We start from the raw sequence: 26,050 nt of genomic DNA, 5'->3' as shown, positions 1-26,050 counted from the left end.
CAGTAAGCTATAGAAGAATAAGAGGACAGATGTCTGGAGACTTACCTGAACTAGATTTGGGAAGCAGAATTGGATAAGACTTTTATCTAAGAAGTCATCAGAGAAACGTCCATCACCTTGGAGAGTTTGGAAAAGGTTTATCCAAAGTGGTGCACTTTGTTTCCTCAGGATTCTCCACCACGACTCCATCCGCTGGTTTGCAGTACTGCGGCCGTAGAGGAAACTTCGTCTCTTGCTAAACTATCTGCTTGATTCCTGCACAAAAAGACCATCATGTTCTCGATGTGGCCGTTCTCAGTACCTCTGTCAACACGTAGTCGCTCTGGACATCCTCTCAAGCGCTCAATGGAAGTAATGAAATAGTCCGCAATTTCTTTGGGGTGGTTGTTTGTTCTGTAGGCTTCCATCCACACAACATAGCAACTGAAACCGTCAATGCACCCGTTAATGGCAGTGCCATATGGCTTCAGTTTATCATAAGAATCCACATGCCATAGCGCGTTGGGCCTTTGTTGTGGTGATGCCTGCGTCTCAGGCGCCGTTTCCGCCTGAGTTCAACGTCTTCAGGGTCAAACAGCTTGATCAGCTGTCTTACTGTGTCTTGTGTTACCACATATCCTCTCTGTATTGCACGCAGGTGTAGCCATCGATACCCTTGCATCTGTCCATTACCGGCTATTTCCTCTTGTAGGAATGCAGCCACGTCTTCCAAGTTGGTTTCTCCTCCTGAATAGTTGCAGTTTCTGACACAGTCTCTTCAAAGACGAATACTTTTCATAACGCTGTGTTTCTATCTATCTATCTATCTATCTATCTATCTATCTATCTATCTATCTATCTATCTATCTATCTATCTATCTATCTATCTATGGGATCTGGTGGAAAATAGAAAAAACCTAAATAATAAAATAATATTTGAATACACATTAAAATAATTCCATGTAAAAATATACAAGTTATTAAATGAGTAATTATAGAAAATAAAATGGATTTTCTTTGGTCGGGGTTGATGTTGGAGGGTTGGGGCGCCCCCTAATATAATGATCAGGGAAACACTGGGTTTCATTTAATTTATAAATGAATGAATGAATATTTTATTTAAGTGTCATACACCTGCGTTCCAGCTCATTTTGGCTTATTAGACACTATTAACAGGGACTCCTTGTGCTCTTCGGGGGAGGTCCCAGATCCCAGATTGGGAACGACTGTTTTAGAGATTTAAAACATCAAGATATATATTATGTATCGCTAAAGCGAAAAAACAAATCTTGGTATCAGTTATAGGCCACATGGCCCAGCCCTACACATAGTCGGCTTTTTGAAAAGACCCTTACAAACATGTAGACTTTGGGAAACTTAATGTTTGAGGCAAACAGCCAGCAATCACCCAGCGAGCAGATGATACCACCATGTTCATGAAGCAGTTAGTAAATGGACTGTGCCAGTGTTTGCAGGTGATTGGCTGCAGATCCTGTGTCTGTAGCTCCGCCCTCTTCCAGGATTGGTCGCCAGCAGCTCCGTTGTCTCTGTGATTGGCCAGTCAGGAAGACTCCTCTATATAAGCTCCTGATCTCCTTCATTCTGGGCAGCTGTGTCAGACTGGAGCAGTTCTCCACTGAGGACTGGGTTCTGGCTGTTTACTTCTGTCCCAGGACGCTCCAGTCCTCAATACAACTAAAAGTATACACTAAAGAGCGTATGGATCAATAAACATGTTTGAGAGTAAAGGATTGTTAGCTTTTATTTCCATTTAAAATGTCCCTTCTGGCTGGTAAATAAATACATGTAGAGAATTATTTATTCCCAGTCAACATGACCAGGAAACGTCCAGATAGCAGATATTTTATGGCCAGTTAATGTACTTCATTAGTGTTCTGTGTATTTAATTAGGATCCGTGTTTATAATCAGGGTTTTCCAGGATCGGGACGACTTGTGGAAAAGTGTTCAGTTCTTTGTTTGCTGGACTTTTATTTGTGATTTATTTTTTCTAATTTCTTTCAAAGACACTGGAAGCCGAGCTGCTGTGTTCGAGTGTTTCAACCATGTGAACAGTTGGACGGCACAAAACTTTCTACAAGTCAACAGTTCTAAATCTGAAATGATCTTCATCAACCCTCCTCACTCCACCGCCCATATTGAAGACAGTCTTGGTCCTCTCACCTCTAACATCACCCCCTCTGCCAGAAACCTGGGTCTTATACTTGATTCCAATCTTAATTTTCATCTTCACATCAAAAAACTCACCCAGTCCTGTTTCCTTCACCTCCGCACCATCAGTAAAATCAAACCTGTCCTCTCCTGGCCCGATTTAGAAAAAGTTATTAATGCTCTCATTTTCTCCAGACTCGACTACTGCAGCTCCCTCCTCTCCGGTCTTGACAATAAATCCTCTCTCGCCTCCAACTTGTTGAAAAGGCAGCAGCTCGGCTTCTCACTGGTTTTAGCAGAAGACAACATATGACCCTGTTTTAGCCTCGCTGCACTGGCTCCCTGTACGTTTTAGGATTGATTTTAAGGTTTTACTGATTACTTTTAAAGCTCGTTTAGGTCTGGCACCCGGCTACATGACAGAGTTACTGACACCCTACGAGCCTCCCCGCAGCCTTACATCCTCAGGCAGGTCCCTTTTAGCTGTGCCAGGGTCCAAACTCAAGACCAGAGGGGACCCAGCTTTTTGGCTCCGAGCCCCTCGACTCTGGAACGACCTGCCTGAGGAGATAAGGCTGGCACCATCAGTTTCATCTTTTAAGTCACTTCTTAAAACACACTTTTATCCACTGGCCTTTTTATAACCTTTTTATTTACTTATTTACTTTATTTCTGACTTATTTATTGTCAGACTTCTATTTGTCTGTGGAAATGTACTCATGCATGTGTCTTTTCTTTGTTGGTTTTATTACCTTACTTTGCTGTGTGCTGTTCAGCACTTTGTAAACCTTGTTTGTTAAAAGTGCTATACAAATAAAGATTTATTTATTTCTTTATTTAAAAGAACAAATGTCCAGCTTTCATGTTTAGAGTGTGAACTCTCTTTATGTGTGATGGAAAGAAACTCTGGGTCGGCCTGATCCATCACATCTACCTGTAACGTCCAGCTGCAGCAGACCCAGAAAGAGTGCTGACACCAAGACCACCAAGAGACCAGGACCACTAGAAGAAGGACCTGTCTGGACAGAACCTGGAGAACATCAGAGAACAGGTTTATTGTGAACAATAGACGACACTGTTGACTCTCTTGGTGCTGTCCAGGTCAGGTGTTTCTGGTGGCCTCAGGTGCAGCGTTGACTGCACTACAGTAGCTACTTCCACACTGTCTACATGTGGACTGTCTTCTTCTATGGTGCTTTTAAGAGCTTACTTATCCCAAACGCTGCTCCTGCCCCTATCAAACAAAGCCGCTACTGCAGTTTTAAAGCTGAGAGGGTTCTCACTTCACACAGTTTGTCCGTTCAGAGACACCGTAGTAAAAATGGTGGCACAAATGTGGCAGCTGCATGTCTGTGGACGTACGCCACGTAGATATAAACGTCTCATTGTAAAAGAATAAAACATGTTATTTTAGTAAAGTGTTTAGATGCCAATAGAAGCAGTTTCTGATGATATGTGACATTTTCTGTCAGTGACCTTTGTTTTTGTTCCACGCTGCACCTTTAAGCTCAGTTTTGAAGCTTCCTTTAAAGAACTCTGACATGTTTTTATATTTCAGGTTGCCTCACTTTAGTCCAGCCACGGTCATGTTTTTCCCAGCATGCATCATTCTGACCAGTAAACAGGGATTATTGCTTATATCCAGGTAGAAGTATGTTTTCAGACGGCCTGTACATGTTTTACTTTTCCCTGTGAAGAAATGCTGAGTGAAAAGTTGATGCTGAAATCAGTGGATCCATTCAGCTCAAAGACGTCATAAAAACTTGTATTTAGACTCAGTTTCAGCTCAGATGAATTAGTTATTAAGCTGCATGTTTCTATGTGCAGTTAAAATGTTTCCAGTAAATTCCTGCATGGTGCAAGTTGTCAGTGATGTTTCCAGCTTTGATCCGTCATTATGAGCCCGTTCCAGCCTGATGCAAAGCTGCCGTCTCCCTTTCACACTCGCTGCTTTAACACATTTATTACATGTTTATTACAACTGATGAGAGAACGCTGAAAAACCAACAAGACACATTTAACCAGCTTTTATTTTCATTTAGCTTGTGATAAAAACGTGAAGTATTAAATTCTTCTTAAACTCTGGTTTTTGGAGGCCATGTTGAAACAAAGTGTGAACGGGTTAAACATCAGTATTCTGCTTTACAGTCATGGTGGCCTGGAGCTTCCAGCTGCAGTTGGTAAAACCAGTTAAAAAACAAACATGTCCACATTAAAACATCCAGTCTGGAAGCAGCAAACCTACCATGCAGGTTTCTGGACTTTGGGAAGAAAGCAGAGATCCTGGGAAAAGCCCACATGGGCAAAGTGAAGAGGAAACTTCCACATAGCTGAGGTTTGACCACGGGGCCTTCTCTGGGAGACGATAGTACCTGCAGGGGATTTTATATCGGTGGGAATCTTTGACACAGTATTGAGGCCTTGAAGAAAAGTAGACTTGTATTTCCACTAAATAGACTCAGATGTGTGTGTGGGCAGCCTGAAGGAATACATGCTAACAAAGTAGCCTGAAGTGTTTGATTCACACATAAAAGCAGCTGCTGGAAAGTTGTCCACCTCCTCATGGCCTCAAACAGACGTCTCTGTTTTCTTTTAGCTCTGTGCTTCATTTGATGGAATTACAAGTGAGTTCGCTTTGAACATGTGATCAGAATGAAGCAGCACTAGACTGTCTGAAGGCGTATTTCCACCATTGTAAAGCTAAACTGAGCTGATGTCATTGGGACCAGGTCACAGATGCTTTAGAAATGACTTTGGAGGGAGAAATCATTGGTTTTTATCTTTTTATAAAGGTGGATTTTACACTGGAAATAAAAACGTAAAACTTCAGATTATTTGGTTTAAGGTGAAATTCTATGTCCAGCTACCATAAATATTTAGTGAAATCCCTGCAACGGCTCCTGGATGTGAAAGTAGATTTTAGAGCCTTTTTGGAAGCAGAAAATAAACTGAGAAGTTTTTATTTTTCTTCATTTAGATCTTCACTTCCACTTTTTGGGCTTTTTGGCATCAAACTTGCATATTTGCGGCTTCTGCCGTGTGTTTGCCTCCATATGTTGCTTTTATGTATTTATCCCTGGAAAGTTCCTCGTCTTCCTCCATCTGTTCCCGACTCTAGGACCAAAGTTTGGATTTGTAATCATGCTGACGTCCCACCTGTCCACTTCCAGGCCTCCCAGCATTTATTTCTCCTCTAATGCTCCGTCAGGGACCAAGCAGTAAGGCAGCAGGATGCAGGTTTGCTTCAAAACTGCTTCATTTACCCCAAAACCTGAAACCTGTCACCACATCCAGGATTTAACTAAACAGCCTGACAAGAGGCCAAATAAATAGAAGTAGAGTGAAAATCCGAAATAAAGAGAAGTGAAAGAAATGAAGGAATAAATGAACAGAAACAAACTTCCTGAACAATCAAACAGGAAGTTAAATACCAGTTTAGAAAAGCCAAAGTAAACACAAAGAGGGGAAATAAAATGGCTACTACATTTTGAACCAACCTCAAAATGAAGCCCAAACCCCCCCAATGACTCTGCAGTGTCATAGGGGGGTTGTGGTGGAATCCAATGAAGCTGCAGTAGTTTATCAGTCCTCAGACCTGGACCAGGCCTTTGCTGCACCAGGAAGGAGAGACTGAACCCAGGTACCTGAAAGAAAAGAAACACATGAATACGAACATAATCTGACCTCACAGCGTGAAGGTGTGTTCAATATTGTAGGTATGAGGAATGAAAGGAAGGAAAGAGGTGTGTGAAATAGTGTGTATCGTGTTTAGACTTCTGCTTGCAGAGACAATGAAAGTGGAAATCTACTGGTGGTGAGGTGGAGATATTAGCATGTGTGGCTGGCCGTCACGCTCATACACAGGAAGTGGAGGAGAATGAAATGTGTTTATTGTCACGTCTTTGTTCCAGTTTGAACACAAGAATCTTCATGATGCAGTTTCCAGAAGTTTCCAGTCTGAAACGACATCATCACAACACAAGCACCAACATGTTGATAGCAGGAAAGAATCTGATGGAAAGGCCAGAACGTTCCAGATGTTTTTCCTGCTGGGATTAATGCATCATCTGAGCATCATTAGAACTGTTCACACTGATCTCGGATTCAGGTTTAAGTCCAACTTTAGATCATGATGAGCCTTCAAACAGCCATGAGATGAGCTCTGAACTCAGAGGATCAAAGCTTTTTCTCCTCTGAGTCTCCATCGTTCCCTCTAACATCTGCATCATCCAGCTGTGTGTGCATGGCTACAGCGGTCCAGTCTCATGAGTCCAGTCTCAGGTCCTGCTGGCTCTTCTTTCTATGATAAAATGGCAGCTAGAATCAGAACAAAGTGCAGGAAACTGTTGTTCCTGCTGCTGATGGAAACATCTTTTAATCCCATCAGTGATTCATGTTGAAGCTGATTTTAGAAGCTGAGTGTTTCTAAAAGGTTTCCTCAGACTTCCTCTGCTGGTTTAGTGTCGCTGCTTCTTTTCCGTGTAAAGGTTTGTCAGAAATGAGCTCTTCTGCTTCAGCATCACTGTTGGCTTGATTGTGTAGAAATGGCAGAAGTTTCTAGTTTAGCTCTGAAGTGTAAACTCTGGTTGAGGTGATGGCAGGATTAGCAGCTGCTCTCCCTGTTTGAGCCGCTACATGCATCAATACTTCACAAAGGCCTTAAAGGTCTGAATTATTTCAATGTGCACAAATGAGCTGCTTTTCCATCTTTAAATTCCCTGATGGTTCATGCAGGTTCAGCTTTTACTGCCAGGTGAGGTAGAAGCTCCAACCTTCAATTATCCCTGTAAGAAAGTCAGGAATGTTCAAATAAAACCATCAAAATCTTCATTTAAAGAAACATGAAGCTGACTGAAGCTGATAAACTACATTTAAATGAAACAGTGAAAGTTTTCAGCTCAAACATTTAAAATTCACCTGCTGACTGAAAACAGATTCATGAAAGTTTATTTGAAATGTGGAGTTTGAAGAATTTAATCCAAAGTCAAACATCTGGAGACAGAATGGGAAAACTGAACATTCGACTTTTTGTTTCAGAAACTATTTCTGATGTGAAAAAATCTCTAATTCAACATGTGAAAGAGTGAAAAAGTCAAATGAAGGACAGAATGAGGCAAACAGAGCGACACACTGGGAGGATTTTCATTTCCAGCATCATGAAGTGAAACTGACAAGAACTAAACACAAACCATGTCCAGTTGATCCTGGAAGAATCCCAGCTTCTATCTTTAAAGGAGGGAAAACAGGAAACATCCAAGGAATCATCTAGAAGAGTTTCATACGTGAATCTGAAAGGCTGTTTCTGAAGAAGACAGACGCTTCCAGACTGAACTCTGGTTAATAATGTCTGACAGGATCAAACTCTTTACACAACACAAACACTGAGGAAGAAAACAAGCTGAACAAGAAGCCAAACCCAGGAAGCAGAGGATGATGAAGGTGCTGATGAAGATGTGGAGGAAGATCAGAGTCAGAGGAGACTCTGTAGAAGGACAGAGTTCCAGCAGGACGCTCCACATACGCTGCTACTGCTGGAGACGGAGGAGGAGGACATGCTGTTCATCTGTTATTGTGAGAGACAGCGTAACCATGACGATGAGAGCAGCTCAGACTCCATGAGGATTCATTTCCTCCCAACACGCCGTCTTTACTGGTTCCTCTCCTTCTGGTTCCTCTGGAACTCACTGACAAACGTCTCCTCTCCACTAACATCCCAGTAACAGCGAGCAGTCAGAACATTTCCACACAGAACCTGAAGAGGGCGCCATCACATCTGTCTGGATGATCAGGACATGACTGAGGGACGTCCACTAATGGAAACTTCCTGTTGTTGTCAGACAGGTGGAGCTTCCTGTTCACCGTGTTTGCTTCCATTGACTTTCCAGGAATCTGATGGAGAGAACAGAACCAATCCAGATTCAGGTGTTGATCTATTGACACTTTGATGCTGACTTTGAAAGTGATGAATCCAATGAAAACACACACACACACTTTCTCAGACCTGGTCTCAGCCATCGCTCTCCAATAGGCTCCACTCTGAAAGGAGGAGGGGGGTCAGGTTTGGCTTCTGTCTCCATCTAATCCCTTCTCCTCTACATCTGACTGTTTTTAAGCAGCTTCATCAAACATGAGGGGAATGAATGAAATGTCTGAGCTCCTTGTGTGTGAGAAGCTTTCACCCCCAGCCTCTAAGAGACCAATCACCACTTTGACCTGCTTCTACTTTAATATGAGACTCCTCAGTGAGGACATGATGGAGGAGATGAAAAGATGCTGCTGACAGGAGGAAACTAGACAGGTGAGGTAGAAGTGGACAGACAGGTATGAGGAGCTGTATAGGCCATAATTCATCCTCACACACACACAGTTTTATTCACACATACACACATTTTCTCTCTCACATACTGTACATATATTCTTACTCTCACATGCTCACATTTTCTTTCCCTCTTTCATTTATTTTCTCTAATTCAGTGGACGTAGTTAATACGGTGATATCTGCATGTAAGAATAGAACATGTATGTAGAAGAAGAGTGTGTGTGTGTGTGTGAGGAAAGATATGGTGGAAACAGAAGGAGTTTGGTGGAAAAGGCAGGCAGTTTATGCTGCGCTGTGATTGGCTGAGAAGCAGGTGCAGGTCGTCTCTAGTTCCCGCCTGACATGGATGGAAGAAATGAGACGCAGTGGTTTCAGAAATCTTTCATCATGACATGGTTGTGTTGGTCTCTTGAGCAGCAGAGGACGGTTCATCCGTCCCTAATAAAACTCAGACCGGGTCCAGCATCAGATGAGAGAAGTCTTCAGACCTAAAGCCTCAGCAGTCCAGGCATGTACTCAAGACCTGGACCGGAGGGTCGCCACGGTCTTTAAGACACAAGACTCACAAACACTTTGGCAGCTGGACGTCCCGACCGAGGAAAAGGTGAAAATAAAATGTGAATAGAATCTCCAAGTGTTAGTTCCAGTGGACTAAGTCCGTCCTGTAGTGTGTGTTTGCTCATGTAGCTGCAGGCTGTGCTGCTGCTCCCATTAAAGAGAAACACACTTCTGAGAGTCATAGAAGCATCAGCAGTGGCAGCTGGGGAATAACGTGTTGTATGACATGTTGTCAGAGGACAGAAAGTCTTTCTTTGCTGGAGGCTGCTTTCACACCTAATAACCTGCAGACTCTAGACCCGGTCCAGTTGGGGGTCTGCTCCATTCTTCCTGCCCCAGTTAATGGGACTATTTTAATAACACACTCTCCTCACCAGAGCAGCTGTTACAGTCGTCTTTCCACCACTTATCTGGATCACACATTACATAATTAGTTTCTTCACAAGCTGATGGGATCAGAATCAGAATCAGAATCAGAATCAGAATCAGAATCAGAAAGGTTTTTATTGCCATATGAGTGAACAGGTTCACATCATTAGGAAAATGCTGCGGTACTTGGTGCAGACATAAAAACAATATAAGTTTAAGAAATATAAAATAAAAATTTTAAACAAAATAAAGTCTCTACACTTTAACACAAAATTACAAAATATACAGGATGGGTATGGAATTAGAGCATAATCCAGAAAGTATGCTAAAGTGACAGTAAAGTAGCTTTGGTATGTTTGTCTCTTTTTGCATGAAGCACAGGCCTAGAGTTCTTGTTCATGAGTCCAACAGCAGAGGGGTAGAAACTCTTCTTGTGGCGAGAGGTTCTGGTCCGGATGGACCGTAGCCTCCTGCCTGAGGGGAGTGGCTCAAAAAGTCCATGACCAGGATGAGAAGGGTCGGCTGCGATCCGGCCCGCACGGCCCAGTGTCCTGGAGGCGTACAGGTTCTGGAGAGATGGGAGAGTATAAAAATGAAGCTGGTAAAATGAAGCTGCTCTTTTATTTTTAGTCTTTTAGTAAAACACAAAGAAAAGTGACTTTTCTTTTAGGCTGAGTTTTATCAAACATGTTTCTGTCAGTTCAGATAAAGAGTTCTGGAAACTGCTTCCATCAGTCCAGTCACATCACTGTTGGAGCTTAGTGTGTGTTTAACACAACTAGCGGCCGTTTGCTCCGTCTGTAACCACGGCAACATGAGGACGTCTCAAAGTATTTACACTGGCTAGAGTTTGATTTAGTTAGTGAAGGTTTGCATGATTCATTTAACATTTAACAACTGTGGGAACTTTCTACAAACATCAAATATTAACTATAAAATGAATGTGTTCTATTTTCAGGCTAAAATCAGGATCATGATACTGGAAACAAGGACGTCGTCCTTCTTCCGGGACATCCAGCTGTTCTGTCATCAAACGTGGCACAAAGCAGAAGCTGCTGAACGAGGGCATGAACTGAACGGATCTGAATTCCAGAAATCTGGGACCAACGGAGTTCCTGAACCAATAAGAGACGCCTTTGGAGGGAAGCTGTCAGCTGATGTCAGGTCTGCACTTATATGTCATTATTCTTTCTATCAATGTGGAAACGTGCTGTACTGACTACTGACATGGATTTACCTTCATGATTCATGTAGTAATTAATAAAGTACATGTGGTAAATTCCTGCTGACTCATGTTATTGACGGTAGACCTGCTGAGTCATGTCCTCATGAAGGATGGAAAACAAGCAGATGTGTCGCTGCTTTATTGGAGCTGCGTGTTGTGCATTAATAAGTTTGTTGTTGTTGTGTTTTTTAAGGACTGTTTACTTGAAACTTTTCTACATTGTACTTGATGTTTTCCAGCCTAGAGTTTCTGACGGCATGTGGCAACAGACTGATTTCAGCCAAACTGCAGCTGGACAGCAGCTGGATGCAGATCTGATACACAAAGTCTAGAAATGGAAAGTTGTGTCCATCAGACCAACGCAGCGGATTCTGGGATGTTCTGCTCTCTTGGTGAAACAAGCTAAACATTGTCAGTCAGCACTAATCTTTGTAACGTCAGCTCTTCATGAACTTTCTTTAAACTTTGTGTCTATGAACAAACTGAAGACGTGTTAAATTTCTAGCGAGGAGTAAATGTGGGGCTTTGCTCTGGAATTTGACTGAGATCTAATAATGAGGGAATCTGGTGCTCTACAGAGATGCCGATCACCAAAGTCTGGACAACACAGCTTTTAAAGAAACCAACTGCTGACTTTTCACATACTTTTCAGTTTAACGTGTAAATGTCGTCTTTTTGTGCATTTTTACTGAATTTTATTTGAGTTTTTTTCTTTTTAAACCAGTAAAAACCTCTTTAATCTGTCTGTCTCTGTCTTAGATTCAGAGATGGACTGAAAACACTTGGTGTGCTGGACTAAATCCAAGCTCAGCTCTTCTGTGCTGGTCTCCTGCAGCCTCTCAGCTGATGTGGCTGACAGTCTTTTCATTATCCGCCATCTCCAGCTGGCAGCAACAGAAGCTGCTGAGGAAGTTCTTCCTTTCTGGAGACACACGCAGAAGTAAATCCATGGAATTTGACCATTTCTTCTTCTAACTGAAATATTTAGCTGCATCTGGTCATTGTGTGTCAGTTTAGAATAGTAAGAGATGTTCTGCTTTCTGTTTATTGTCCAGTTTCTTTCTTCCTTTTCCACCAGATGAGGAAGGAACAGAAACTGGGAACGATCCTCGCCTTTTCCACAGGAGCCAACACTCCTTCACCGACTGGGTTCTCTCCTCCACAAAGAGGAGGATTCAGGAAGCTGCAAAGCTGCCGCTGCAAACAGCTGCACTAACTGCTTGAAGCTACGCTGCAGACCTCATACGGAGACCTTCAGGAAAACAGGGGCTCTGCGGTGGGCGGGACCCTTGGTTTTAGCCCAGCGTAATATGTGTACAGGTCTGGATCAAAGTATTCTGTGTTAAGGTCAAGTTCATGTTCAGTTAATTACACAAAGCAACGTGAAACTTTTCTTCTTTTCTCTTGTTTTTATGTGATTTTGTAGAATAAATACAAACCTGCTGCATATTTGTCAAACTGAAGTTAATAGATGTGAAGAACGGTTCACATTTTCAGCTGCTTTCTGCAAGTAATGTTGAAATCGAACTTCACTGCAGCTTTTTAGTCAGACACTATTCCACTTTTAAATTTATCTACAGCTCACTATTTTCCTCCTGATTTTATCGCCTGCTTTTCAAACGGATCAACCAACAAACACTTTGAAATACTTCTTCTTTTGTTTGTTTGCAGTTTTTATGTTTTGGGAAAAGTTTTAGGGTTCATTAAGTCTTACTGTTTTATTTTTACTGTACAATGATGTAAAATCCACATGAGCCACTAAGTGAAAGAATCTTCTGGCTTTGCAACAAACTGGAATGAAGTTTACAATAAGACGGGGTCTCCCAGGCTGCTCATCAGGGGCCACTATCCTGCAGGTTTTGGATGTTTCCGCTGCAGCACACCTGAATCAGGTTAATGGCTCAACATGCTTTGGCAGAACTTTAAAAACAAGCTGCTGAGAAAAGCCATTTAAAGTGAATTAGGTGTGCTGGTGAAGGAAATCTCTTAAAACCTGCACAAGTTCAGCCTTGGAGGACTGGAGCTGGACAGCCCGGCAATGACGAAGCAGAAATTTCAGTCTGATGAAACTCACATTTACATGAAACTTGTGTGCTTCTAAATGATCTGTATAATAACTGATTTCTGGATAACAATTAGAAGAAGTTCATGGATGTGATTTAATGTGATGTGCAATCCATTTCCTCTTACATGAACATCTTCATGAGCGTCTGAGTGCAGCTTCTATGAAATGTAGATGGACACATGTGGCATATTGTACAGTAAGAAGGGCAGCTCATCTGGTAAGTTCTACATATCTGTTCTACTTTGTGAACGATGTGAAACAAGCTTCTTCTAGCGGCCGAGCAGGGCTCTATTTTTCTCCTGCATAAAAGCTGAAGCTTTGTTTCTGCGGCTCGTTGCACATGTAATGTGAAATGTTTGTTTCTGCTTGACTCTTCAGCTGTTAGACGGTTTTTCTCCCAACTTCTAGTCTCACATCAGAGTCCACAAATTTAGCATTAATGATGTTTTTGTTTTAGTCTTTCTATTCAACAAAGGATGTTAAATGTTGATGTGATTATTTCTTTATGGCAGTTTAGTGAGTTCTCCAGAGCCAGAAACTTCAATAAAATGTTTCCTGTGGGACTATTTTTCATACCAGGAACCTGTATAAAAGAAATATCTTTCCATGTCAACATGGAGGTTTGAGCTTGGAGTCACATTTAGAGACAAAGTTTCTGAACAGACCAATAAAAACTTGAAATGGAGCCATTACAAAGCTTGGCACAGTGTTATTTGACTGGAACTTTATAAACTGGATGATATTCATTTTCTATTTGTCACATGATGGAAAACTGTTAAAAAGCTTCTCAGCATCAATCATATGGATAAAACCAGGAATTCCTCCTTCCAAGAAAATGCACAAGGCTGCAGAATAAATACACCATGATTTCCATCATCTTCACATGGATGAAGGTGCTGAAGAGAAGACGTTGTGGCATCACTGAGAGGAACATTAATAGATGAATAACAATATTATTGTGTGGAACTGCTGCAGGATCATCGTTGCCAAAGCCACTAAGGTAAAAGTGTCCTTCATACTTGGGTTATGTGTTCCTGCATTGTTGTTAACACCCTGCTGCCACAGCTGAAGAGGAGTTTGTCCTCCTTGTGGTGAAAGACGTGGTTATTCCACCCATTCTGAAACTCACTGGCAGCCCTTTGACTTGGTGGCAAATAGATGTAATGAAGACAAACGTAGTTCATGAAGAGAAACTAGTACACCTTGCTCCTCCATAAAACTGAACAGATCAGCAAAATGAAACCACACAACTGGATTCAGTTCTGCCCACAATCTCTCAGTTTTTCTGCTCTGACCTGCCAGTAACAACGCCGTCTATTTAATCCTCTCCTGTGACGCATGAAACGGTAACACCAGTGTTTTCCAGTCCGTCATCACGTCTCACTCTAGATGCTTTTCCAAAGTTCTGATGCCACAATGAAAAGGGACAAAACACTTGAGGCTCTGCTGCTGTCTGGACCAGCGAGGTAGATAATGGTCCAACTGAAGCATCAACACAGCCGTGAAACATCATCTTCAGTCTCACCAGCGTGTGCTTTCCATCTATGTGCCTGAGAGAAAGTCACATCAGTGATTTATTAGTGGGAAAAGCAGAACAAGGCCCAGATTATACATCACAACTTGAAGACAAAACTATTTTAATGGCTTTTTTCTTTCAAAGCTTCATTTAGTTGTATTTTCCTAAAACTGTGAATCCAGTACTTGTACTGATAGATTTACATTTGTATGTATTTTATGTAGTTCTGTGTATTATTACTACACGTGGACACGCTTAGCGAGTCTTGTTAAAGGACTTCCTGGTTTGAGAGTCACTTCCTGTTCAGGGAAGAACTTCCTGTGTCAGTGAAAGTGAGACACCAAGCAAACAACAAAAAGGGTTAAATACACAATATGTGTGTGAGAGGAGAATATATATGTGTGTGAGGACAATATATGTGTGTAAGAGGGTAAATGTGTGTATATGTGAGAGGAGAATGAATCCTGGCCTCTACGGCCCTCATAGACAGGTGAGGTAGACGTGGACAGACAGGTGAGGTAGACGTGGACAGACAGGTGAGGTAGACGTGGACAGACAGGTGATGTGTGGTCAGCTTCCAGATGAAAACAAGACTGATGGAGAAAAATCTGACCCTTCAGATTCAGATGAAATGAAGTCCTGGTCCAGGTCTTTGCAGGTCTGTTAATGAGTCCTTCATCTCAGCCTGGTGGGTTAAGGTGTGGAAACATGGAGACATGCAGGACGGGGTCCTGAGGACCAGGATGGAGAAACACTGCTGGAGAACATCTCAGTGGTGCAGGTGAGGCTGTTAAAGAGGAGGAGGAAGGTCTGATGTTGCTCCTCCTACCTGTAACCCCTCCTACCTGTCCTCCTCCTACATGTAACCCCTCCTACCTGTCCTCCTCCTACCTGTCCTCCTCCTACCTGTAACCCCTCCTACCTGTCCTCCTCCTACCTGTCCTCCTCCTACCTGTAACCCCTCCTACCTGTCCTCCTTCTACCTGTCCTCCCTCCACCACCACAGGTAGAAATGTGACTCATTCCAGGAAGCAGCTCACCTGTGTATCAGTGGAGATTCTTCTTCTTCTTCTTCTCTGAACAAACTGTAAGTGTGAACTTTCCTCTTTGTTTCTGGAATGTTTGGAGAACGTGTTCACTTCTGATTTCAGCTCCAACTTTGATCTCTGCTGTTTGAAGACAAATCTACATGATGATCAGATCGTTATTTCTCTGAGGATCAAACTGTGGTTTTGTTGATGTGTAATGAGGCGGGAATGTGGCTCTACAGAACAACTTGAACTCTGACTTTCTCTTCGTGTTCACAGTAAAAACAGTCAGGCAGGTTTTTCAGGTTTTAAGTTCTGTGTTGCAACATTATTTCCTGGATCATAATCCACCTCCACCTTGTTTCATATACTTGTCTGTTCTTACTACTGCTGAGTAAGGGAATTACAAAATCAGCCTACTATCACCTTATGAACATATCAAGGTTAAAAGATCTCATGCAGGACCTGAAAAAACTAGTCCAGCTTTAATCTTTAGTCGGCTTGATTATTGTAACAGTGTTTTTACAGGTTCTACCTAAAAAATCAATTAGACACCTGCAGCTTTTTCAGAACTCTGCTGCTCGAGTCCTCACTAAGACCAAGAAAGTGGACCACATCAGTCCAGCTCTGATTTCTTTACACTGGCTGCCTGTTCGTCAGAGAATAGACTTTAAAGTTCTGCTGCTGGTCTATAAAGCTCTGAATGGTTTAGGACCAAAACACATCAGTGACCTCCTTACTGACCCAGTATGAACCTACCAGAACCCTCAGGTCATCTGGATCCAGTTTGTTATCAGTTCCCAGAGTCAGAACCTGACATGGAGAAGCTGTATTCAGCTTCTATGCTCCACATGTCTGGAACAAACTCCCAGAAAGCCTCAGATCAGCTGAAACACTCCGTTTATTTAAATCAAGGTTGAAGACCCACCTGTTCTCTGCTGCATTTCACTAGTTTTTATTTAGAGTCCAGATCTGCACTTGGTTCTTTACACTGAAATCTTAACTTTATTTCTTTATCTGAGCTTTTTCCTGCTGTTTTTATGTAATCAATTTTATCTTTTTAATCTTTGATTATCTAATGCACTTGTTTTATATTTTTTCTTCCCCTGCGTGTTGTTGTAATGTTTTTATATTTTATGTAAAGCACTTTGAATTGTCTTGTACATGAAAAAATGTACATTTTCCCAGATTCCTCTTCTTCTTCTTATTATTATTATTATCATAATTACTTATTATTTCTTTATGGTAAGGTGCTTTAATTATGTAAAAGAGATTAAAAAAATAAAAAATAAAGAAACAATAAAACAGTGACACATAAACATCCATAATTCTTAAAAGCTTCACAGTACAGTGCACTGTGAACCAATTAGTGTCTCTCCAAGCTGACTCAGTGTGAGCATCATCGATTTATATAACAGCTCAAAGGACAATTACACCACAAATTACTAAATTGTGGTGAACTAAACAAACACAGTTCTCTAACTGCCCTGTTTTCCAGCATTTTTCTTGCTGTCATATGACCATTACTCTGTGTCGCCTCTTTAAAGCAAACTGCGTCAGTACCATAGGGGTCAGTGACAGATGTGTTCGTGTTAGCGAAACAGGGTGGACCATGCGTGAGCTCAGGGTCAATGCGCAAAACAGATGAGCAAGATTATACAATTTGTAACCTAAAAAGACAATGCTGGGAAAAACATTAAAGGGGGGGGGGGATGGGGGAGGGTATGAAGGGCATCTAGCTAAGAGACCAAAGTACTATACAAATTATTCTATTCTATTCTACAGTCATTTAGCAGATGCGACTTACATTTGAGAGTAAGAACAACACAAGCATGAATTCAAACAAGATGGGGCGTCATAATTAAGTGATAGTCAGACTGCTTTGAGTCCAGTTGGACCCAGGTGCTAGTGCTACAGGCAGTGTATATATATATATATATATATATTTTTTTTATTTCTTTCTTCTTTTTTTTCTTTTAGTTATTTTGCTTAAATACAAGATCACAATTTCATCACACAATATCATCTTGGGCATAAGTGCAGCAGCTTCTTCAGTACTTGGTTGAGCCAAAAAGCTGGATAAATCTTTCTAACTTATTTAGTTAAGCTAAATGTGGAAATGCTCCTTAAACAACTGAGTCTTTAGCTTGCTCTTAAAAGTGGATAAGGACTCTGCGGATCGGACGGAGTTAGGTAGATCATTCCACCACCGGGGAACAACAGAGGAGAAGAGTCTAGCTACTGATTTAGCGCCACGTTGTGGTGGGAGCACTAAGCGTCTTTCACTGGTAGAGCGTAACTGTGGAGAGGGAGTGTAGCTCTGGATTAAGGAGTGAAGGTAGACTGGAGCCGTTTGGGTTATTGTTTTGTAAGCCAGAGGCAGAGCTTTGAATTTGATGTGCTGCAACTGGAAGCCAGTGAAGAGCAAGTAGCAGCAGAGTGACATGAGCTCTTTTAGGCTGGTTGAAGACCAGACGTGCTGCTGTATTCTGGATCATCTGCAGAGGTTTAACTTAGAGATGGGATTTATGGCTCTTTGAAGGGAGCTGGATCTTGAGGAGTCGTTCCTTTCAAAGAGCCATTCAAAAGACTGGCTCGTTCTCACGATATCTTACAAAATTTCACAATATATAAGAATGACAAACAATCAAAATATGTACCTATATAAAATCTACTATACAAGATTAAAAAATTATAGGAAAAATATAGATAAAAAAGGATAAACCTGAACAGTCAGCGCAAATTCTAGTAAATGTTTTGGATAGAACTCACAGTATTTGTATCCAAAAAATTAAAAATTAAAAAAAAATTCTAGAATGCGCCGCTAGGTGGCAGCAGCAATTGTAGTAGCTCTGTTTTTAACTTGTGATTTTTTACAATATAGCCGTCTTTTTTAAGACATCAGCTGTCAATCTGTGTCTGTTCGGGTAGATTTTTCGCGCTGGTCAGAGGCTGTGCTATACGGGAGATTTTTCTGAATATTTTTTCTTTTTTGCAAGACTTGTTATTGTGAGTCTCCATGGCAACGAGACTTGTTTACCATCGGGATCAACTGATAAAACTCTCCAAACTCAAGATTATCAGTGAAACAACACTTCAAATCCCAACGGAGTTGAAAAGAAAGAGAAGAGGATGCAGGGCAGGAGCGAGGCAGAGAGAAAAACGGTGGCGATTCAAACCGTTTCTTCCAACGGTTGTTATGGGAAACGTGAGATCGCTAGTTAACAAAATTGATGAACTTCAGGTGCTAACCAGGTCTCTTAAAGAATACAGAGAGTGCAGTATTATGTGCTTCACCGAGACATGGCTGCATGAACACATCCCAGACTGTAATGCGTCTGTACACGGCTTCAGGACGGTCCGTGCAGACCGCAATAAACAACTCAGCGGGAAGCTGAAGGGAGGTGGAATTGCGGTGCTGGTAAACCAGCGCTGGTGTCATCCTGAACATGTCACTGTTAAAGAGAAGATCTGCAAAAGAGACATTGAACTGCTAGCTGTGAGTCTCCGCCCGTATTATTTACCCAGAGAGTTCACATGCGTTATTCTGGTAGCGGTATATTACCTGGTACCGCTCCAGACGCAGCCTGTGATGTCATTAACTCTGTAGTGGCCAGGCTTCAAACACAACATCCAAACGCATTTGTGGCGATCTCTGGAGATTTTAACAACATCTCCCTCTCTGCAACTCTACCAACTTTCCAACAGTTTGTCAGCTGCTCCACCAGAGAAAACAAAACGTTGGACTTATTTTATGCAAATATTAAAAATGCATACAGCTCCTTTGCCCTGCCACCTTTAGGAAGATCAGACCATAACCTAGTTCTTCTCTCCTCCTCCTACAAGCCCATCGTTCAGCAACAACCAGTCATTAGAAAGGCTATTAGAACCTGGTCTAATGAAGCTGAAGATGCTCTGAGAGGATGCTTCGAGGCTACAGACTGGAACGTCCTATGTGAACCTCATGGAGATGACATCAATGCCTTGACTAAGTGTGTGACAGATTATATTAACTTCTGTGTGGACAGCACCGTTCCAACAAGAACAGTGAGGTGCTTCCCCAATAACAAACCCTGGATCACCAGTGACCTGAAAAAGCTGCTGAACATCAAAAAGAAAGCTTTTAGGGATGGAGACAGGGAGTTATTGAAGTCCACACAAAAACAACTTAAAACACAAATGAAGAAGTGCAAGGAGGACTACAGGAAGAAGTTGGAAAGTAAGCTTCAGAAAAACAATGTGAGGGATGTGTGGTCAGGAATGAAGAAGATCACTGGCTTCGGGATAAAGGAGGATCAGACTGATGGAGGTCTGGACAGAGCGAATGAACTGAACATGTTCTTCAATAGGTTTAGCTCACCTCCTGCTTCAACCCCAACTAGCCACACACCCTCCATGAGCCCACAGCTTTCCTGTCACACCTCCACTCTGTCACCCTGCAGCTCAGTCAAGGACCTGGACACAACCTCATCTCCCTCCACATCAGGACTTCCTGAAACCTCCTCTGCCTCCACCTCCACTCTGTCTGTCTCCTGTAACCAAGTCATGCAACAACTGGTGAAACTGAACCAGAACAAGGCTGCAGGTCCAGATGGTGTCAGTCCCAGAGTTCTCAAGACCTGCTCAAAACAGCTATGTCCGATTCTCCAGCACCTGTTCAACACCAGCCTGAGCCAGAGAAGAATCCCGGTGCTGTGGAAAACATCCTGCCTTGTTCCAGTGCCTAAAAAACCACAACCAGCTGAACCAAAAGACTACAGACCAGTCGCCCTGACATCTCACGTCATGAAAGTCCTGGAGAGACTCTTACTGGCTCACCTCAGCAAGCAGGTGAAGACCTTTCAGGACCCACTACAGTTTGCATACCGTAATGGGCTTGGGGTTGAAGATGCCATCATATACCTGCTTCAGAGAGCCCACTCTCATCTGGACCAGTCAGGCAGCACTTTGAGGGTCATGTTCTTTGATTTCTCAAGTGCTTTTAATACAATTCAGCCTGCTCTGCTGTGTGAGAAGCTGCAGAAATTCCAGGTGGATCCCTCCACAACCACCTGGATTTACGACTACCTCACAAACAGACCACAGTTTGTGAGACTGAAAGGTTGTGTGTCTGAGATGGTGGTCAGCTGCACTGGAACACCACAAGGGACTGTACTTTCACCATTTCTATTCACGCTGTACACCTCAGACTTCCAGTACAACTCTGAGTTCTGTCATCTGCAGAAATACTCTGATGACTCAGCAGTTGTTGGGTGTATCAGTGATGGACAAGAAGCAGAGTACAGAGAACTGGTCGGTCAGTTTGTGAAATGGTGCGGTGACAATCATCTCATCTTGAATACCAAGAAAACAAAGGAGATGATTGTTGACTTCAGGAGGAACAAGAACACACATAGATGTGTTTCCATCATGGGAGAGGAGGTGGAGGTGGTGGAGGAATACAAGTACCTTGGAGTTCAGCTGGACAACAGACTTGAGTGGAAAAGCAACACTGAGTACATTTACAAGAAAGGTCAGAGCAGACTCTACTTCTTAAGGAAGCTGAGATCTTTTAACGTCTGCACCAAAATGTTGCAAATGTTCTACAGGTCTGTTGTTGAAAGTGCAATCAGCTTTGCAGCAATCTGCTGGGGCAGCGGCATCAGAACCAGAGACTTGAAAAGAATTAACAAACTGATCAAGAAAGCCGGTTCTGTGCTTGGAGTAACTCTGGAGCCGCTGGAGTTGATCATCAAAAAAAGAATTCTGTACAAGCTGACGAAGATAATGGAAGATCCTTCACACCCTCTACACAACGCCGTGACGAAACAACAGAGTGTGTTCAGTGGGAGGCTTGTTCAAGTCCGATGCAAGACAGAGAGATACAGAAGATCCTTCCTTCCAGCAGCTATCAGGCTGAAGAACAAAGCCCTTAATTAATTAATGTGATTGTTTTACTAAAAAATTACTACTACTACAATATTGAATTTCCCTTTGGGATTAATAAAGTATTTTTCATTCATTCATTCATTCATGCTTCACATGAATGGAGCGTGTTGGACACCAGACTTCTATTATGTCACATGTTATTTATTTTATTTTCTTTTTACTTGAAGGGGTGTGTGTGTGTGGGGGGGGGGGGGGGGGTTGGGGGGGGGGGGTTGGGCTTGGGCTTGGCATGTGTGCGTGTGACTATGTGAAAGATTTCATTGAGTGTTTTTATTCTTATGTTTTTAATCATGTCAAGAACTTTGTGTTGCCTATGGCATGAAAAGCGCTGTATAAATAAAGTTTGATTTGATTTGATGAAGGCAGTGTCAAAAATTTGTATATAAAAAGAATGGCTCACAAATGAACGGCTCACAGCTGTGAATCGATTCCCATCGTTCATTTAAAAGAGTCATTCAAAAGAATCAATTCGTTCATGAACGTCACATCTCTAGTTTAACTGAGCATGCAGGCAGGCCAGCCAGTAAGGAGTTGCAGTAGTCAATGTGTGAAATGACCAGAGCCTGGACAAGGAGCTGGGTCGTGTGTTCAGTCAGGTAGGGTCTGATCCTTCTGATGTTGTAGAGAGCAAATCGGCAAGACCGGGAAACCGAGGCAACATGGTTCTTAAAGGTCAAATTATTGTTGAAAGAGAGACAAAAAAACAAGAGAAGTGACACGTATGGATGGATAATAGCCTCCTTTTATGTGGGAGAGCTGGGGAGACCATCCATCCATCCATCCATTATCTTGACCGCTTATTCCATTTCGGGTCGCGGGTGAGCTGGAGCCTATCCCAGCATTTTAACAGGTGAGAGGCAGGGTACACCCTGGACAGGTCACCAGTCTGTCGCAGGGCCAACACAGATAGAGACAAACAACCATTCACACACACACTCACTCCTACGGAGAATTTTAGAGTGTCCAATTAACCTAACATGCATGTCTTTGGACGGTGGGAGGAAGCCGGAGAACCCGGAGAGAACCCACGCATACACGGGGAGAACATGCAAACAAGAAAATGGAAAAACTGGGAGGGAACAAAAACCAAAGCAATAACAGAAATCCCATTTTGATACTTCCAGCACTTTGCAAAATCTTTTCAATCTCTGTTCTGTCACTTCCGTGATCAGCTTTAGATTTTTATTGCCAAGCTACAATCTCCATTCCTAATTAAAACAACATTATATAGGGACTGACATATGACATTTTTATCATTATTGAGCACAAAAGGCAACAACACTCATAATATTGTAGCCATCATATGACAAGACATGTGTAGTGGATGATCAGATCGTTCTACAGAACAACTTTTTTTTTTTTTTTTTTTAACTTGTCCTGTCCAGCATCATAGCAAGCAAAATGATAATCTGGTTGCTGTATCGTGCTGAACAAATTGGCTCTGCCAAGGGGAGGCCTATGGGTAAGGCTCCTCTTGATAGTGTGATTAATTTATTTATTTATTTACTTTGAATCACGGAATCTATGTAATCTTGCTGGACCTGACCGGAGGGGACAGAAAAAGATGGAAAATAGCAAAAAAAAAACAAAAGGGAAAGAAGAAAGGAGACAAAAAGATCACAGACAGAAGGAAAACGACCCTACAATCCACACCATCACCAGACAACAAACACAGAACAACTTGAACTCTGACTTTCTCTCCGTGTTTACAGTAAAAACAGTCAGGCAGGTTTTTCAGGTTTTAAGTTCTGTGTTGCAACATTATTTCCTGGATTATAATCCGCCTCCACCTTGTTTCACATAAACAGCTCCAGTTACAATAACGTTAGGACTCTGTGTAAAAGTGTGGAAAACCAGAATTCACTGATTTATAAACCTCATCAGGTCATATTTTATTCTCAGTAGAAGATAAACAACATGTCAGATGATGCAATAGAGACATTTTATCATGTGATGGAAAATATGAGCTGATAGTGAATCTGATGCAGCAACACGTCTGGAAAAAGTAGTTCCAGGGTGGTGTTCGGCATTGTGTAAAAAGTAGTTCCAGGGTGATGTTCGGCATTGTGTAAAAAGTAGTTCCAGGGTGATGTTCAGAATGTTGGAAAAAGTAGTTCCAGGGCGATGTTCAGCACAGTGTATGATCCATCCATGATACTCCAGATGTTGTGTATTTGTGAAAGGTCTGGACTGCAGGCAGGCCAGTTCAGCAGCCGGACTCTTCTGTGAAGCCATGCTGCTGTGATGGATGCAGGATGTGGTTCAACATCGTCTTGCTGAAATCTGCAAGGTCTTCCCTGAAAGAGACGTTGTCTGGATGGGAGCAGATGTTGCTCTAAAACCTCCATGTACTTTTCAGCATTGATGGAGCTTCACAGATGTGGAAGCTGCCCACGCCATAGGCACTAATGCAGCCCCATCCCATCAGAGATGCAGCTTTTCACCTGTCCACTGATAACAAGCTGAATGCTCCCTCTCCTCTTTAGTCTGCAGCTCATTTAGAGCTGCCAGAATCAGTCCATTTATCTGCTGATCAGCAGAAAATCTACTGACTGCTCACACATGTGGGTAAACTAAATATCTGAAAGGGTTTTTAACTAAATGCTGTTCATCACAAAACATCAGCTTCATCTCTGGAATTTATTCCAAACATTTTACAAACAAAATGTCAGTTTTCTGAAAAATGATCAACATGTTGGTCAGAAATGAAAAGGGATGTTTGGTGGAGCTTTAATTTAAATCCATGTCGAATCTGCTGAGTAAGAACAGACGAGTGGTTGTAACTGGGGAGTGAAAACTTCTTGCTCTCAGTGGACACTGAGTGGATACGAGTCTCTGATGGATTGTGTTCAGCTTTACAAGGATTTTCCACACTTTCATTTCTTCTGATTTAAATCAGAGTGATGCATGTTTAACTTGTCTGGATCATTCTGACTGTACAAGATGCAAAAGCTCTGGAAGCAACAGAAGAGCTCACATGGCTCCTGTTTGATGGTCTTCTTACTGGTTTCCAGTTCATGTGCTTTGTGGTGAGAACTTCTAGATGCTCTGCATGGACAAGCTCCTCAGTTCATTTCAGATTTCTTAAAGCTGAACTCTTTAACTTTCACTCTCAGCTCATCTGGAGGATTGTTTTTAGCTCCAACATCTGGTTCACCCACTCAGGGAAATTTTCTAACTCAAACTGTCCCACTTCCACTGTGTTTAATGTGCTTCTGTTGTTTTATCGTCTTCTTTGTATTTGCTATGAAAATGTGAATGAAATGAATTATAATGGTGAATTATAATTATTCTGCATATTATGGTCCTCTTTGTCTTGTAAATAGTTTCATCATCATGGCCTGTGCTGGTCTGCAGCTCCATCCCTCCATCTGGTGTCCTGATAGAAGTCCAGCAGCTGAAGGCAGCTTCCTCTTCCTCACTGCTGTCTGACTGCATCCATCTGACTCTGATATGAAGCAGAAACTCAGAGCCAATCAGAGGAGGAACAGCAGATGATGGAAAGGAGGATTTCAGTTGATGTTCAGATGAATGATGTGTGTTTCCTCTGCAGGTGAAGGTAGAAAGTGTGTGTGAGCTGATGTGAATCCAGCATCATGGATCAGGACAGAGAGGAGGGAGTCCCTCCCTCTAAAACCACTCAGAGGTGACATGTCCATCTCTAACTGTCCATGACTCTTCTCCATGTCAGAGATCACAACTCACATCACCAAACATCTGGATTCACAGGAACCAGCCTGGACCTGGACCTGGACCAGAACCCAGCTGTGTCTCCATGAAGAGCGACCAGTCAATTGATTTTTTTTTGGAGTTCAAAGGTGGTGTTTTTTCAGACCAGCAGTGAGTATCAGAGTCCAGTGGAGGTTGGATCAGGTTTAAGATGAAAACCAGTTTCAGGTTCATCATTTCTGGACGTCTCTGCTGAGACGAATCTGCAGCATCATGATCGTCATGTGATAGATTTGATTTGTCTTCCAGATTCTTCTGCAAACTAAATGTTGAACAATTTCAGAATTCAGCTGTAAAATCATTAAACCATCTTTATTCACAGGAAACAACCTGGACCTGGACCAAGACCTGAGATCAGCTGTGTGTCTTTTAAGAGCGTCCGCTCGAAGGAACTTCCTCCTAATTTTAAATCAGAGCCACAGAGGTGAGCTGTGTGAAATTGTTGCATCAGTTTAGTTTTATTCCATCTTGTGTTTCAACTCAATAATAATAATAATAATAAAAAGTCTAACCAGTCTCATCCAAGCACACACTGGCTGTGGCTGCCTTGCTCCAGGGCACCTTAGCACAGAGCTTCATGAAGGTGTTGGTGAGAGCTTCCTAAAAGCTGAAAGCAGCTTCTCCATGTGACAGAATGTGATGTGATTCTTCCTGATTCCTCCACAGAGTGGACCAGCAGAGCTCAGAGCTTCCCAGTGGTCAGTCTGCCCAGCAGCATCAAACACAGCTGGACTCCATATTTATGGTCTGTACATGTACAACAACTACTTTTCCATCTCTTCTGTCCACATCATCTCCATGCTGACCTTTGTAGACCAGTGGATTGTCAGTGTGTCCAACATGGATCTGATGTTTGGCTCCATGATTTCAGTCTGATTGTGTCCTTCATATCGTTTCTCTTCCAGCTGCTGGAGGACAACATGATCACTTTCATGAAGAAGGAGCTGAAGAAGATCCAGAAGCTTCTGAGTCCAGATTACCCAGAATGCTCAGTGTTGGAGGGTGAGGATGAGGAGCAGAGGAAGAGCAGCAGAGAGGCGTTAGTGAAGATCACAGTGGACTTCCTGAGGAGGATGAAGCAGGAGGAGCTGGCTGAGCATCTGCAGAGCAGTAAGAGGATTTCTCTAAAGATTGAAGCTGCTGGATAAATGACACATTTACTGA

At 42.3% G+C, this 26,050-nt stretch overlaps 1 pseudogene; it reads left to right on the top strand.

Moving 5' to 3' along the window:
- Window positions 1–1,431: 1,431 nt before the first annotated feature.
- Window positions 1,432–2,793, top strand: LOC121648702 (annotated as a pseudogene).
- Window positions 2,794–26,050: the final 23,257 nt, after the last annotated feature.

This window comes from Melanotaenia boesemani, chromosome 2 (genome assembly GCF_017639745.1).
Source record: "Melanotaenia boesemani isolate fMelBoe1 chromosome 2, fMelBoe1.pri, whole genome shotgun sequence".
NCBI classification, from domain to species: domain Eukaryota; kingdom Metazoa; phylum Chordata; class Actinopteri; order Atheriniformes; family Melanotaeniidae; genus Melanotaenia; species Melanotaenia boesemani.
Note: the sequence above shows the minus strand (reverse complement) of the source record. Positions and strands in the feature narration are given on the sequence as shown.